General features: G+C 39.0%; 1 protein-coding gene across 1 annotated transcript in view; it reads right to left on the bottom strand.

Moving 5' to 3' along the window:
* fut8a (fucosyltransferase 8a (alpha (1,6) fucosyltransferase)) overlaps positions 1 to 11,408 on the bottom strand; it is a 96,519-nt gene extending 85,111 nt beyond the window's left edge. Inside the window, exon 1 of the mRNA XM_067455324.1 lies at positions 11,249 to 11,408. The gene's annotated coding sequence lies outside the window, so the exon portion shown is untranslated. The remainder of the gene's footprint in view (positions 1 to 11,248) is intronic.
* Between the last annotated feature and the right edge of the window lie 893 nt (positions 11,409 to 12,301).

The following is a 12,301-nucleotide window of genomic DNA, read 5'->3' as shown; positions in this document are numbered from 1 at the left end:
AGGTGCTCACAGAGCTGTTTACTGTTTGTTTATGGACAGGTTATGGAGTCAGTTGCAGAATATTACGGCTACAAGTGAAACACAGGGCGGTCACCCCGTTGAACATGACACAAGCTCCGGCACATCGCCGTTGCGGTGGAAATGGGAAAACAGAGACTAGCGATTGCATTCTAAAAATGTTGGGTTGTTTCAACCCAAATATGGACCTAGCCATCAGTTAAATTGTTTTAATTACATTTTTAACCCAGCGGGTTTGTCCATATTTGACTCAATTTTCGGTTAAAACAACCCAGCTGGGTTAAATCAAACCATTATGCTGGTTAAAATTAACCCAACATGTTATATCATATATTTAACCAGCCTTTTGGCTAAAAACAACCCAAATTGGGTTTATCCCAATGTTTTTTATGCCGCATTTAGGGCATATAACCGATATATCACTGTACACTAGGGGTGTAAGAAAATATCGATACACGTGAATATCGCGATATTATGTTTGGCGATATTGTATCGATTCTCAAAAACGCTGTATCGATATTTATATGTTTATTTATTTACATCCAAGTTTCGTGGCTTTGTGTTCGGTTTAAACCACAGACTGTATAACACCCAACCGCTAGATGGCAGTGTTATCTCAGAACGCATAACTGACGCGGAGCCGGAGAAGCGCAAGGTGAAAGTGCTAGTGTTTACATTAGCAAACCCAGCTCTCAAGACGATAGCATTATTCCGCTCTTGCAGTATACAGAGCTGAAGTGTGGACTCATGTTGGCTTCAGCTATAAAGAAGCCACTAAGGAAATCGACAAGAATCATTTTGTTTGCAAAATAGGCCAAGTTATAATCTAATACTCGGGAAACACATTGAAACAGAGAGCTCGCTTAACATCCTGACGTCACCCGCGCTGCTGAGAAGCGTTTCGATAGAATGTCCTGCACGCTTTCCTCTCAGTAACAAAATAAACACACTCCAAAACTGACAGCGGTGGCAGGAGAACGAAAGATAATAGCGATGTGGATATGGATGCACCAGCTCTGCAGCTCAGTAACGTTACTTGAAATAGCACTTTATACAATAGACTGCTTTATAGAAAACAGCTTTAGGGTCCGATCACACAGAACGCGTTTTTCAGGTTCGAAAACGCGAGGCGCACTGCACTCCCTTTTTTGGTCGGCGTTTTTTCATTCAAAAATGAGCAGTGCACTTTAATGTTTCTAGGCAACCCCTGAATCACCTGTACTGTCAGTCAAATCAATGTAACGGTCAACACAACGGAAGGCCCGTCTCTTCATTCATTCGTTTGGACAACAGAACATAAGCGCGATGATGTTGCACGCTTTTCCGCTCAGAGTTGACTTTTTTTCAACTTCATGCGCTCGGAGCGCTCCTTCAGAAACGCGAGGCGCCCAGGGCGCATAAGCAGCGCGCATAACGCTCTCTGCCAACCGAAATCTATTCAAAAAAGGCTTCTCGCTGCAAAAACGCATTCTGTGTGATCGGGGCTACTGTGTTAAATATAAAACAAACAGTCATTCAGTCATGAAATGGACTGCACTTTCTGTTGTTAAATAGCCACTGCTATACTGTGAACCTTTAAAACATATACACATAAAGAATCCTGCTGTCACTTTACATTTCCCTTAATTTAGATTGCACATTGCATATGATTAGTGATATAAATGATACTGTATTAATTAAATAAAATACTTTGTCTCGTGTTTTAGGCTTATGGTTGTGTTCTTTATTCTTTTAAATTATAAAAAACAAAAACACACAAAAAAGAAATATTGCAATATATTGCCTCTCTTACAATATCGCAATATATTGCAATATATTGCCTCTCTTACAATATCGCAATATATTGCAATATATCGTATCGTAACCCCTGTATCGTGATACGTATTGTATCGCCAGATTCTTGGCAATACACAGCCCTACTGTACACTTATAATAAAATAAAGAGACTTGTTGAAAAATACAATAAAATCAATGTCCATTGTCCACTAAATCTTATAATGTATTCTGCTTGTGAAACCAAAGTATGTTGTAGTTGGCATGAGTGGCAATCCCACTCTTGATCCCAATTAAGACAACCTGTGCCTTTTCAACACAAAAGGGCTTGCCACAACACTATGAGGATTAGCGAAAAAATTAAGTCGACAAATCCACTGATCAGATTATCTCTGCGAACAGGATCTTCCCTGCCTTACATCCCTCTCGCTGGCACAGGCTAATGCTACTCCATGGTGTCTAAACTGAAGTCGATAACCTGGCTCAAAGATGCCGCTCCACAAGCAGTCGATTTCAAAGTGAATGAGAGAAAAAGGAAGAAGGAAATAGACATGGCAACAGAGAGATGAAAAGAGTGAAAAGGAGGTTAAAGAAAGGGCAATGTTACCAAACAATACACCACCTGCATGGTAAGGGAAAAGAAAAAGAGTCTGCCAGGCCGAACTTTTTCCTCTCCACTGCTCAAAAAACATGGAAGTGAAGAAAAGGACAGAACCCAGAACGTGACATATCTCTGCTGTCTCTCTGTCATCAATGTCACATGAGTTGTACTCCTCTGGCTTTGTATCAAATTAGCATTCGACTCATTCTCGGTCCTGTACTGTGCTACTAAAATCCTCCGGCAGCTGATAAACATTGTGATCATAGCATTTTTGAGTATACAGATTTCACTTTCAAATGGCCAGCGGTTACATGGTCTTGCCTTGCAATAGTTTCTAAGGAATAACTGATGCATGGGCACAAAACTGCAAGTAGCATGACATGCAAACTGATGCATGTCAAGTATAGCAGTATGAAAACGTTCAAATTAAAGCGTTCAATGACAACCCGAGTTAGCTTTCTGTCTCAAACCCAGTTGCGGTTTGCTGCAGTTTTTGTTCTGTGTAGGCGGCCCAGCTGAGCCGAACCCCCGGGCTAACAACTCTACTCAGTGGGTGAGGGGGCAGCTGGGATTCTAGCCAAAAAGGTATAGCCGAGATTACACACAAAATCAACAACCAACAAAAACTTAATGTGTTCAATTCAACCTATGGAAATTTAGCAATGAAAATAAGCAAATATTTTACTAGTGCTCCAAGTGCTGAGGTTCAAACAGGAAGGTGGGGAAGGGTCTTATCAGACATTCTCTGCCTATATTCCATAGTACACTTTGTTTTTTAGCTGAGTGGGGAAGCAATTTTCAGAGGGCAGACATGACAGAAAGAGGAAGAAAGAACGAGACAAAAAGATAGCAAGAGAGAGGGGGTAGACTGAGACTTAAAAAAGTACACTCAATACATCTGTGTCCTGTGAGGTTTGGAACATCATCTTTTCTTCATACCCCAAAGGCAGAATGGCCAAGTGATTGTACATACTCTGATATATAAACCAAGTGATGGTACGGATGTGCCGATATAAGCTAAAGTGAAGGTACTGTGCATTACCTGCCATGTCTCCTGCAACTGATAGGCTGTATCATGTACTCTGGGAGTTTGTATGTTTGAAACTGTTAAAGATATCAATCAGCAGAAGGTGAAATCCAATCATGCCAAACCTCCTCAAACCTCTTAGCATGACAATCCCCCAACCAAGCTTTGTGCATAAAAGGAATGACAACACTTTGACATACAGACAAGCTCTGACAATCATCATCCATAGCCATGCTTGAGCTTGACCCATCTCAACCCGATGACTCTTGTGGGCTAGCGCTAAGTGAATGAGATGCCATAACCCTGCAAATTAGGTTTGTTTAATAAGATTTTAATAGACATCCTGTCTGCCCTCTGATCCTACCTCGGTTGCTTTTTACGCATATCTCCACCCATCGCTGTACCGCAGAGATGCTTAATTGTCTCAGAGAAGCCGTTAGCATTCCACAAAGCATTAGGGATGCCATGGAGTATGCTCTAGTTGAGCTGAGACAGCAGTCTCACTCAGGTCAGTGCTGAGCAATGCAGACTACAGGACTGGATGCTTCAAAAATGCTTCCATCATCCTTACCTCAGACATGAGTCCCCTGGGTTTTCAGGCTTAAAGCCTATTTAGACAGGACTAGTTTTCCTAAGAAGGCAAGGTGTAAAAAAAAAAAAAAAAAATTATATATATATATATATATATATATATATATATATATATATATATATATATATATATATATATAATTATAAATAGAGGGATAGAGGGGTGCAGTAAATCACTATTTTTGCTAGCATTTGTTTCCCAAACAATATTTGAGTTTATAGGGGTGTGACGAGACACTTATCTCTGGAGACGAGACAAGGCACAAGATTAGGTTCACGAGATGAGACAGGATTTTTACATAGTATGTTTGAGAAATCCTCAATTATGAAATATATGACTAGAAATAAAAAAATGAAATAAAAAAAAAATGTTTGCAGGTGCATTTGAAATGTTTTATCTAATCATCTTGTAATGAATGTTATTTCATTTCTAATTTCTGAATATGAAATATCATAAAAGACAACAGTACTGATTGTTTCTTCTGCCCTGAGAACTGCACATGAGCTTCTGCTGACCTCCTAACTGAACTCCTTCCTACAAATTGATCATAGATATTAAGTGCAAACAATAACCATAATCAAAGTACTCAATATTCAAAGTGGAAAAATAGAGACCTTTTTTTTCTTCAAGCATGATGCAGAGCTAATAGATGGTTACAACTTAATAGCTAAACTAGATATCTCATATTGGGAGATATTCTCATGCCTCAGGGAGCTGCTTTCAAACAGCAGTAACGTATTGAAATCACGTTCGAATACACGCTCCCGTTTACTTTCAATTTCGTGATCGTACGTATACTTAGGCCTGTCACGATAACAAATTTTGGCCAATTGGCCAAGAAATTATTGCGGTAAACGATAATATTGTCGTTCTGAGAACATTTTCATCTAAAATAATGATAATGGCATAAAAATGCAGGTACACCTTTTCAAAGATCAATAAACTTTAATTTTTAAAGACTATTTAACACTAAAAATGGAAAACATTTTAAATAACCACAATAAATGAACAAAACAACCAAAAACAATAAAAGCATGGACTCTCAGTCTGTTTTAAAAAATGCATTTAAATAAGTACCAAAAATAAAAAATAAAATGAATGAAAACTGCAACGGATGATTGTGTTTTAGGAGCATATTAGGGGCGGCACGGTTCACAAAACCCACGGTTCGGTTCGTGTCACGGTTTTAGGGTCACGGTTTTCCATTCTGTACTTGTTGTTTTTTTCTTGTAATCCAGAAATGTACTTCAGCATATGATATATTAATTATCCACAACTTAGGATACAGTATTAATTTTTTTTATATCATAGCCTAATCATGCACAAACTGAACTTGACCATATCTGAGGAAAGTGATATTTTGATACAGCAAGAGAGAAGACATGCTTGACATGCATGATGACATGCTTTTCATTTATTTGGCAAAAAAAGGAAAATATGTATTGCTATCTCTACAGGAACTTATGTGCCTTTTTAGCACACAAAGATTAAATTGAATAATTAACTTGCGTTTATCAAACTTCAGTGTAGCTTTAAGCCTTGTTTATGCACGACGCGTCCACTTGAGCGCGAGGGTGCGCGCGGCAAAAATGATGTCGACGCGGAGTGCGCGAGACCACATTTCGCTTGGCGTTGTGCATGTGCATGTCAAATTTCGTAACTTTGCATGTGGCTCCGCAACCGAAGAGCCACGAGTTCCAGACGAATCTGCTGGCCAAGAATGACGTCTCGTCACGCCGCACCCGGTCTGCGCGTCGAGTATAAACACCTCCCCAAACGGACGAGGCGCGCGCAGTCAACAAGAAAGAAGAGGAAAACAAAAAAGCATGCAAATGGCAATTATCGCGGCCGGAAAAATTATCGAGATCATTTTTTTTAATCGTGCGATTAATTGATTTATCAACTATCGCGACAGGCCTACGTATACTCTGTGAATAGTATAGTTGGTGGTGCTGAGCGCGCAGTTTAAAATATAAGTTGCTAGCGCCACGCTCTACTGGTTGAGCTACAGGAAAGCCAGTTGAGCTACAGGAAAAGATTATCCACATGAATTAAATTCCACAAAACTAGTGGAGGCATAATTTAGACTTCACTCTCACACTCCATGACCAGGTCATGAGAATATGACGAGACAGTTTTTCACCTCAACGAGAAATCTTGTCACAGTTTAGTCTCGCAAGATCTCGTGGCATGAGATCTCGTCACACCCGTATTGAGTTACAGTAAGTAGCAGAGGAGTGATTTGAATGGGAAATGCATCTCTTCTCACTCAGATGGGAGTCTGGATGTGGGTTTTACAGAAGGTGCATGCATCATGAAACCCATAGAAATAATTAGGCTTTTTTTTTTTTTTTTTTACATCTGATTTAAAAAGTACTTGAGCCAGCAGTGGTTTCATTTGCCCGGGATGTTAGCAAAAAGATCTAAATCCATAATAAATGTGCAATAGGTAGTGGAGGGATATTTTGCTTTCTTCAAAGTAAACGAGGAGAATCGTTGTGAAAAAATATTGAATTCCACAAAGATTTCTATCCAGATGGGAAAGATTTCTTAGAGGACCACAAAGTTTGTAGAATAACATTATGTAATATGTTACGTAAGTTTTACTGAGACTGTGTGAGAAAAAAAGGCGTGCATGGGATTACAGGAAGTGCATCTGTGAAACTCAAATTTACCTGACCTCTATTAGGGAGTGTGTGCCAGAGGGTGTGTTGAAGTTGGGTAACTCTGGTGGGACAAGGTGTGTTTGCTGGCACAGAAGTAGGGTGACTAATGATAGCAAGCCAAATACTTTATATTCTCTTATAATTCTGACTGTCATAGAGCAAGGACCTGCAGAAAAAGTACCTGGCTCCTAAGACGGACAGTCTATTTCTGTAGCTAGTTTTCCCCCTTTTTCTGAATTAAAGTAACCTTGGCCTCATTGTCTCCACATAGCTCAAGCAGAGGACACGATTATTAGTTTTCAACTCAACACAAGGGTCTCAGGTACGTTTATTGAGACCCTACGGTCTGAGAGAGTCCACCAACTGATTTGCAGAAGTGCATTTGGCGCAATCCCTCACGTTTATCTGTCTTCTAAAGACATGAAGAACTTTGGGAGAAAAGCTGTGTTGTGTAACATTTCCCTTGGTTTAAATGAAGCCCTGCGGTAGGTAATCATTGACTATGATGACTGCAAATGCACGGCTTCCAGGGCGAATATGCCCATTTAATCATTCAGACCATATGTTTGTGCAAAATCTTAATTTTTCTGCAGGGGTCAAACAAGGTCTGTTGTTGGTGTAATCCTGACCCTTCCTCTCCTCGGTTGTGGGCGAAGGCAGAGCAGTTCCCCTGCAGCTGCCAGAGCGATGCTCCACATTGCAGTGTGGTATTTATAGCCGATGAAACAGCTCCCTGTCGCTGGCCACTGTCAAGTCTGATGGGCGCAAAAAGCAGTCAGCCAAGAACCTACCAGCAAAATGCACACAAATGCACAAGCATGCACACACACTGACTTTTACAATCTCCAAAGGGCTCTGAAGAATGACTCACGGTCCCCCTTGTCCTGGGAAAGAGAGTTAGGAAAGACAATGGCTGGAACTTTTCCTTGCAGCCACTGCCGCGGAACTAGAATGGGGAAAGAGTGAGTGCAAATGTTCATCATGTGGAACGCTACATGGTCTGCTATTAGGATCCCTGCCAAAGATCTCATCCATGTGATTATCCCACCCCACCGCAGCTACTCGCTTCATCATCCATCTCATGCAAACACACACACACACCTGCACTTGTACATGCTAGTCCCTGCCGCCCAATCCCACACCTCTCTGCCGTTCCAATCAAAACCTATTGGGAAAGATTTTCCATCTCCTGCTCAGAGAGGCAAACTACACTATCATTAAAACTGATCAGAACCTCTTTATCCCTGCCCACTGCCCACATTGCTATGGAAACTCAGCCAAGAGTAGTCACCTGATATTGGCAGAATAGAAGAGATGAGCAAGGGGAACGGGGGAGGGGAATGAGAGTCCCTCCACTCCAGTTTGATCCGTGATTTTGAGCTTTATTACACCCCCATCCTGACCTTCACTTCATAGCATGGGGCGAATGCATGTTAAAAAAGTAGCAAAGCCATGCACTCTATTACTCCTCCATTCAATCTCAATAAAACAAGCATAAACCAGAACCGTCTTTCCCTGGGTTAATTCTTCTTCATAATTCATCCCAGGAGACAATTATCTATCGAGGGCATTATTAGATTTCTCAGTTCATTACTCAAATGTGACAAATGTGACAAGACAGACATGCATGCAGATGATTTCCACTAGGCAAACTGTCCTGTTACATGATCATGTGACTATTGCGACATGTGCAGTCACCACGTAAGTGCCATTAACTTAAGCTACACAAAACAAAACCCATATGCTCAAAGGTAGCTTTGTTGGAAGGTGAAACTACGCATTATGGAATTCCCGTAACCACATATTAGGTTTTCAAGTTAATGTTTCACGACCATAATTGTGTGAGCAGAGTGAGTCAGTGCAAAACACTCATGGAGCAGAAACTGCAATAAGACTCCAGGGGCCTATGACAAATTAATGAATTTTTATGGTCCATTTGTGAGAGTTGTAATTGACCAAACAGAACTTAAAAGCAAGATTAAAAGCAAACTTTCAACAAGATAAATGGTCACACAATACTAAAAACTTACATGGATGTAAAGGTTTATAAAATACTGGAGTAAAGATAAACCACATCACCCTGACATATGAACTTTATAACAGTCAAATGCTTTCGTCTAAATATGAACATTAGCCCGCCCACCCCTAATAGACAAGAAGAGGCTTAGTAGACCAAATTTGTATAAGTCGGTTAGTCACAGAAAAACAAAACTCCACAGGAAGGTGCAAATCATCCTCAAATATGGCTTGTTATTTGAAACAGGTAAGTCATAGCAAATACTCTGTTTGAGATGGATTTTTAAAAGCAATTCCCAGAAAAAGTCCCCTGGCTAAATGAACCTCCCCTTAGGGAACTTACCAGGACCGCCATTGGCCATGGTAGCTCTAAAGACCCTGGCAAGTAAACATAGCAAAGTAGTATCAAATTCATTCTCTCAGTTTGTCTGACTTCAATGAGAAATGTGAAGGACTGACTTCTACCTGACCCTTAAAAATGGCTTTTGTTGGTGTAATCTAATATAGTCAGGCTGTATTCAGTCAATAATTTTTATTTAATTTTTCGGCTACTTAACAAAAAATATTTTCCTGTGCACTTCTTTAAACAATGTAAAACTGCTAGACTGACACCTGGTGTTTATAATATAGCTATAAGCGAAGATTTTACATTTTTGTATGAAATTAAATGCTCATAATTTTTTATTCTGCAGTCCATCTTTGCTGATCTAAGGCCAAATGCAATGCACATCAACTAATATAAGACAGATGCAGAAAGCAGTTTAATTGTTGGATGATGACCATCTGACTTTAAAGGAGAAACATATCATCTCTACCTAGAAACCTAATCTTGTGGAGGTATCAATTATCATGGCAGATTTAATTATATCATTAATTCCAAGTCAATGCCCAAAAAAAAACCTTTTAAAAAAAAACTATTTAAAGAGGTATGAATGTTGCACTCGAGTCCAAGTACTGTATATGTAATAACACACTTGACTATGAAAGCTTGTTATCTGTGTACGCTTGGAAAAGCAGGGACTGGGCAGAACATCTGTAGAACACATTGATTTTACAAGGCTCTTAAGTGAGGCAAATGTTTTCTGAGCATCGATTAAAACAGCAGACGACATGACGGGAGATAAAAACCACAGAGTATCCCTAAAAGTGAAAGCCAAATTGTTATATGATGATAATTAATGGTGCCCATCCTGTAGTGTGTCTAATGGGTGTGATAGGAGTAGTAGATTAAGTAAGGAAGAGCACTGGAGGAGACATATAATTCCTGTGCTTATGATGTACAAATATGCTGTCTAGGTAGGCAGCTCACCTTCTCAAATTCTGATCCCAATGCAGTACATTACCTTCAAGCTATAAAGATACATGTGTAAGGACTTGTGGGAACTGTGCTAGGAAAAGCAATTATCATCATAATAAGCAGTTTGTATTGTTGTAATAACAGGCGGTGAAAAATTTAAATGCGGTCATCATTTACTCGCAAAGTCCAAACGATTTTGCGCTTTATTTAAAGTCAGTGATTGTATGGGAAACAGACCACTATTTCAGCTTATCATTTAGATCTTTTTTAATAAATTTATTTCATTAAGATAAAGCAAAAAAAAAAAAAAACTAGACAAAGCAATCAAATGATTCGTTTATTCACAAATTGATCCATTTTCTTCATGTACTCTCATGAAAAATCCATGTAGAACTAAGACGGAGTTCATGGTTTCAGTAAATAATTTAATTCTGTTCCTTACACAATAGCTAACTTTTGGCTCCAAAATAGTGTATGAGGTGTCTGCAGACTACTTTTATGATACACTTATTCCAATTTTGAGACATTTTCAGTCCCCCTTCACTGTCTTTTGATAGAAACTACATTATTCAAAAAGTACAAAATGACATGCTTTGGTGTTCTAAGTCATACAGGTCTAAAGGAACAAAAAAAAAGTTCAATTGTGTGTTGTTAAATAGTTCTTTAATCAATTTGCAGTGCTCAGTAATACTGTGCCCGTCTTCTTCGTAAGGGTTTAAAAGTAAATACTCCAGATTTCTGCAGTGCCTTCATGTTTACTTGGCTTTCTCCATTCTACCCACATAAACATGGACACGCTACTGCTGTGGGTGTTTTCTGCTAAATGTCTGGCTAACATACCGGACAATTAGGCTGCACCACTTTAACAGCCCTGATACAAACCATATATTAATTAATTAGTCATGTATATTTGTTTTGTAGACCCGTTTGCGCTATATGGTGTGGATTCGCTGAAAGTAGGCTTCCTCTATTTGGCACCACTACAATCATTCGCAGTCGTCTTCATCTCTCCCTACTACATAAACACATGATACATTGTTCCGTGATCGTAATGGCTACAAAATGACTGTTTGACCAGGGCATACTTCGGTATCACGGCGCGAAAACACAATGCGCTCGAGCTGCAAACCTGACCGTTATTTATACCGTTCAGCAGCCGAGGCAGCTAGCAACAGGCCGGGATGGAGCGAACTCGCCGGCGAGAAAAACGCCGTTTTCCTTAACGTAATGCGGTCGTATAGAACGGCGACGCACTTACCTTGATTTGGCACCGGCGTACTTGTATCTCCACAGAGCGTATGTTTTAATGAAAGGGATGCTTCGCGAGTCGTGGCGGAAACAGGAACTGGGGAGACTGACTGCTGCTGTCTGAATTCTCACTGCTGGGCTCTTGAGGAGGCTGCTCGGCTGTCACCGGGCTGCACTGCGCATGCGTGTGTCAGATCACCACGATACAAGTGCTCCTCAGCAATGAGTAGCCTACAATTTCTTGGATCTCATTATTCATGCATTTCCCAGCGTAATGCGACTGATTTTATCCATGCAGATGTGACAAATATTCATTCATGAATGACACCGCAGACAAAGCAATTCAATGCGAAAGATCCTGTGGAATTGTATTAAAAAAGTAAAAAAGCCCGCTATTATGCAAATATAAGACACTCTCAGGGTAGTACAGATTAATAGATATTACATTTCTAATAAACGTCCAGTCTAACACCAGGCTCGAAAATCTAATGTTCAGTGTTTCTATCCTGAACATACAGACTTATTATATTGGACATTGCCAATATAATAATTGCTAATATCTGTCACTGTTTATATATAATATATATATATATATATATATATATATATATATATATATATATATATATATATATATATATATATATATATATATATATATATATATATATATATATATATATATATATATATATATATATATAGGCTAATTTTTTAAAAGGTGTCCCTTTTACAGTGTAGGCCTACTTATTAATTTAAGTAGGCCCTACTGAATAATAATATTAATAATTAACTGCATGCATGTACTTATTATATGGTTTGTTTTAGTGTTAGTTCCATATCATCATGCATAATTTATAGGCTACTACAAATATGCTATACTATAAAATAAAGTGTTGCCAAATATCTTATTCATATTTACATTTCACTTTACATTTTGCTTCCAGTATTTTATTTTTTACTTTTTTCGACTGGATTGGTGATCATCATAACAACTGTACTATATTTACATATTCAAGAAAGCACTGATTAAAGTATTTTAACAAAAAACAAATATAAAAGT

Source organism: Pseudorasbora parva, chromosome 10 (assembly GCF_024679245.1).
Source record: "Pseudorasbora parva isolate DD20220531a chromosome 10, ASM2467924v1, whole genome shotgun sequence".
Taxonomy (NCBI): domain Eukaryota; kingdom Metazoa; phylum Chordata; class Actinopteri; order Cypriniformes; family Gobionidae; genus Pseudorasbora; species Pseudorasbora parva.
The sequence above is the reverse complement of the archived record's forward strand: the minus strand, read 5'-3'. Positions and strand labels throughout refer to the sequence as shown.